Source organism: Poromitra crassiceps (genome assembly GCF_964638095.1).
Source record: "Poromitra crassiceps genome assembly, chromosome: 1".
NCBI classification, from domain to species: Eukaryota; Metazoa; Chordata; class Actinopteri; order Beryciformes; family Melamphaidae; genus Poromitra; species Poromitra crassiceps.
The window spans coordinates 64,415,414-64,420,829 of NC_139623.1; the positions used below are offsets into that span (position 1 = coordinate 64,415,414).

Genomic DNA, 5,416 nt, shown 5'->3' on the forward strand with positions numbered 1-5,416 from the left:
ATTTTCTCTTTTATTTTTAAATGGCGTTGACATTCCAAAACAACAGAAATCTATCCTTTCTGATGGATCGGTGTGGCTGCAGTTAATTCCTTCCAGAGTCATGTTCACAGCACACAGAACACAACACAGCGTATAGCCTAATATATTTACATAATCTTTCAGTCATTTTCTATAGGATAACCACTGTGTGTGCGCGTTTTCTTCCCCAGCGGCAGCATGGTCTGGGGGAGAAACGCGAAACCGAAAGTAGACCAAGATGCGTGTTGCATCTCAAATATCCAAATATTCACTGTTGATTACCACCGAATATCCGGAGCCCAAATGTTTTTATTCGGGCCAGCCCTGGAATTAGATGACTATGAGCAGACAAATAAATGAGCATATACTGTACTTCCTGCTTAATATTTCCTCCTACTGGGCGTCCGGGTAGTGTAGCGGTAGATTCCCTGCCTACCAAGATGAGGGTCGCAGGTCCGTGCCCCCGTGTTACCACCGGCTTGGTCGGGCGTCTATACAGACACGATTGGCTGTGTTTGCGGGCGGGAAGCCAGATTAAGGGCATGAGTCCTGGTCGCTGTACGACCGCCTCCTCTGGTCAGTCAGGGCGCCTGTTCGGGGCGGAAGGGGACTGTGGGAATAGCGTGATCCTCCCACATGCTACGTCCAGCCACTGAAGCTCCCCGCTATCAGGTGAAAAGCAGCTGGCAAATGTGATCGACAGAGGGGGTGGAGCAGCGAGCGGGGCAGCAGAGGGAAATTGGCCAAGTACAATTGGGGGAAATGAGAAAAAATAATAATATAAAAAGGGATAACCCACCTACTGATGTTGACAAGTCCGTTAGTGGCGTGTGCTTTCCGTTGAGGCTGAGTGAGGTCAGTCAGACTGAGGATGATCTGATGTTCAGTGAAGATGAGGTTGGAGCAAACACACCAGCGGGCACATCTAGAAACACACACCCACACCAACAATTACTCCCAACAGCTTTTAGAAGCACCTGAAGAGTATGGCAACTGTATCACATTTGAAATATTCCATGATTAAGATAAGACATGGGGAGCTGTGCAAATAAAAACAGACATCCAGAGCAGGACTCTACCTTAGTCTCTTCCTATTTCAGCCCTACTTGGGGAAAGTCTGCTGAGAGTGGGCAGGATGCTCTACACAGGGCAGCGCTGAGCAGCGGCTGATTGGCTGGTATCCCAGCAGAGGGTGGGTGGCTGGTACAGGCCCTTGACAGGTGACACGACCGCTCTGGGAATCACAAACAGGAACATATTATATATACTGTATTCCAACCACATGCAAGCACCAGGTCCCTCAGCTTTTTTTTAAAATAAAATACAGTTGTACTGTCATACCTCTGGGCAGCTGTATCTGTTGTCGATGGAGTGATGTTGAGTTTCTACGAGGAGTAGATGGGTAGTGACGATGCAGCGCACACAGAGCAGCCTCTGGACACACTGCCTTAAGCTGGACAACAAAGTCAGATAAGATTGCAGTGAGAAAACTTCATTTTCTATCTGTAGTACTCATGAGTGTAATTTTTTTTCAGCATCTTCTGGAGAATCTCTTTTTGTGGATTTTTCTCACATTTTCTCCCCAAATGTACTTGGCCAATTCCCCGTTATAACGGTCGTTGCGCCAGCCAGAGGGGTTTCACCAGCAGGACGTAGCGCATGGGAGGATCATGCCATTCCCCCCAGTGCCCATTCCCCGAAACAGGTGGCCCGGCCAACCAGATGAGGCGCTAGTGCAGCGACCAGGACTCATACCCTACCGGCTTCCCACCCGCAGACACGGCCAATCTTTAGGAATGTCTGACCAAGCCAGAGGTACCTCTGGCAGGAGTTGAACCTGGGACTCCGCGGTGGTAGGCAAGTGCTTTTACCTCTACACCAGTGGTTCCCACCCACCGGGCCCCAGTCCATAAAGCATTTGCTGCCACGCCGCGGGGAAGCTAATATGATTCTGCAGGGAGAAAGAGAGTGAGATAGCTCTCTCTACACACACACTTGCATTAAGAGAGCGTCCATGAAATTGAGAGTTTACAGTCTATTATTTCACTTGTAATTCACTATTCCAGTGTGTCAGAATTTTACATACACTAAGAAGCTGACTGTCCCCTAGCCCCATAACGTGACGCTGCTACTGTACTCCGATAATATTCTCATACAGCAGTCATCGTCACACAGCGTTCGAATCCTCAATAGGTGGAAAACGCTGTTAAAAAAGCTCTCCTACCCGTATCCCACCTCCGATTGCAGATCCGAAGATATGATAGTCCGCCTAGTGAAGCCAGTAATTTAGCCGACGCTGTTAAAATGATACTGCTTGCGTGAAACAACCGTTTAGAAGCAGTCTTTGTACAGCCTGCGCTGAATTTACAGCAGGGTGTGTTTGATCTCACTATCATGGTGCACCGCTTGCACATGGCGAGCAAACAACACATGCAGTCACACGGAGACGGCGTCTGTCAGTGATCATCGCAAATCCAGCGCACCTGGGAAGCAAAACATGTCATGAAATAGGTTCCTGTCGGCACTAGGAAGCTTCTCCTGTCCTCAATATGGCACAGGCTGTGCAAAGACTGCTTCTAAATGGGTGTTTCACGCAAGCAGTATCATTTTAACAGCGCCGGTTAAATTACTGGCTTCACTAGGCGGACTATCATATCTTCGGATCTGCAATCGGAGGTCGGATACGGGTAGGAGAGCTTTTTTAACAGCGTTTTCAGCGGGGACCGCCTTCCATTCCGAAACACCATCGTTCCGACACACCCCCACTCAGAAACCCCCCCATTCCGAAATTGAAATTGATTTAACCCCCCCACTCCGAAATTGATTTTCAAGTCCATATTTCTCCGAGTTTCCTGCATTCCTGCAGCTTGAAATAAATGTTTCAACTCATTGTTTTTTTTATTATATGTCACTGTCTTCATACAATTTCGCTATAGCAGTAAACACGAGCCTGCTGCATTCAGATAGATACAGGAATGTGAACGTTGGATACATCCTAAAATCAGCTGTGGATCACAGACATGTTTGCACTCTGTGTTGTTCAGAATCGTGCGAGCCGCTGCTCAGGGACTGGGCACAGCTGTCCTGCTTGCTTTCTCCCCCACTCCGCAAAGAAATAGGCTACACCTTGACAACGCACACTCTAGTTAACCGCGTATCGGGCCCGGAGCAGTGTTTTTATTTTAATTTTTTGGCACACAGACTTTCCACTCTGCTGGTCTAAATAGCCTACCAGGTGTGGTCTTGCGCATTCCTGGCTCGCAGTTTTCTGCAGGTGCACAGAGATATCTCTCTACAATCACTAAACATTGTTAATTTATGTTGTCTTGCCATACAGTTTGTTAAATTTGTCAAATGCGTAATCTGAGAGCACAAGGATCTGTTCCACAGCAGCATATTCAACTGATTATTTTTACGCCGACAGGATCTAATCATAAATGATGTTTTCTACACATCTAAAGGTGAGCTGTTACACACGCCCACATTCATACCCTGACAAGTGTTTGAAAAAAATTAATTGTAACTTTGAGTCAAATGCTCACAGTTGAATAAGGTTCATTGAGTCATATTAGCAAGATGTGGACGTTCTTATTTGTGAATGCCAGTCGGGTTGAACTGATTTTGTTTTATGAAAATCTGAGGAAATTTAGCTTCCCCATTCCCGATGGTCTAGCGCCGCCTATGCATATTTTCAATAAAAAACAATGAGTTGCAGTGTTTGATGCAGGAAACTCTGAGAAATATGGACTTGAAAATCAATTTCGGAGTGGGGGGGTTTCGAAATGGAGGGGATGTCCCCATTTGGAATAGGGGTGCCTTTAAAAAAATGGGAAAACCCCTCCATTACGAAGAATGGAGGTCGATCTTCGGAGTGGGGGGGTTTCGAAAAGGCAGGGTGTAACGGTTTTCTACCTAGTGAGGATTCAAAGGCTGTGTGACGATGACTGCTGTACGAGAATATTATCGGAGTACAGTTACTGTAGCAGTGTCACATTATGGGGCTAACTGTCCCCATGTCCTCACTGCCTACTGCCCAGGTGGGTTCATCAAAAAGGAGTTTGTGTGGAATTTGCAGTTCTCACTCTGCTCCCCGGGGGATGAATCCCCTGCAATATATATATAAGAAAATAATATCTGTTCTGTGATAAACCATGACAAAATAGACAGGTTAACATGACCATTTACTATTTTAGGGTGTGTGAGGAAGAACAGTAACCTTATTCCTTTTACCTTCTGTCGTTGCCTTTCATGATCACCCCTTCAAGACAGACAAAATCCTCCCGACATGACTGCCTATATTGTGAACAGGAGAGAGTTGTAACTAGCATCGAGTTAGCAGCTAACGTTATACAGTACTTGATTGTCTCTGGCTGCTAGCTAGCTAAGCAGACTGACTCCCCACACTAACGTCAGCTAGCATTGTTTTGTAGCATACTGTTCACCCTTTGAGTAAATGTAATTCACAAATAAGTCTAAAACGATTCAACTGTTACCGTAACATAACGTTACATCAGTCTCACAGACTAACCTAGCGTTAACTAACGCTGGTAACGTTGTGTAAAGCAGTCTATACAGAGAATAAGCGCTAACGCAAGCTAATCTGCTTTAGCGTTAGCTAACGTATGCTAGCTAATAGAAAAACGCACATAATGTTGCGTTTCGGGGTACACCAAAATACTTTGGTACCGTCTGCTTATACAAGACATACAGTTTTAACTAGTTTTGTCAATATTACCGTATCCCAGGCGGCAGGATGCCCGCTCGAATTTCAAACGAAACATGTTGGCTGGCCCTGATCACTTCCGGAAGTACCTTCTTCTTCTTCTTCTGATGTTTAATGGCGGTTGGCAAACAGCATTTTGTGCAATACCGCCACCTTCTGAATTTGAGCAGTTACACAATATTATTCACAGTGTGGGAAAAACAAAAACGATGTCCACCCAAAGTGCTCAAAAACATAATAGTGTCTCTTCTTCTTCTTCTTCTTCTTCTTCTTCTTCTTCTTCTTCTTCTTCTTCTTCTTCTTCTTCTTCTTCTTCTTCTTCTTTTTCTTCTTCTTCTTCTTCTTTGCGTTTATAGGCAGAACCGGGAGTACCTCGCTTTCATGTCTTAAAAAAAAATTGTATGGGCTATTAATAACTTCACTACTTATTTTATTGTTTACCCTTGTTTTATTTGCTTAGTGGTATCTATTTTATCTGAGAACTGAATACAGTAGGCTAAATGGAGCTGATACTTGAATTTGATCACTGAGTCTGAGACACATGATTGTGTTTGTGCAGGGCAGGCTAATTTTGATCTTACTGATCTTATTTGAAGAGCTGAATATTTCAGACAAATAGGGATCAGTGCTGAGAGAGAGAAAAAGTAAATTTTAAGATCCTAAATGTCAATGTCA

General features: G+C 44.9%; 1 long non-coding RNA gene across 1 annotated transcript; it reads right to left on the reverse strand.

The window, feature by feature from the left end:
- Window positions 1-1,137: 1,137 nt before the first annotated feature.
- On the reverse strand, window positions 1,138-4,301 carry LOC310773271. The gene is made up of 3 exons (XR_014552531.1): window positions 4,249-4,301; window positions 1,360-1,471; window positions 1,138-1,252 (listed from the first exon to the last, which is right to left on the reverse strand). It is a non-coding gene; the product is annotated as an uncharacterized lncRNA (long non-coding RNA).
- Between the last annotated feature and the right edge of the window lie 1,115 nt (window positions 4,302-5,416).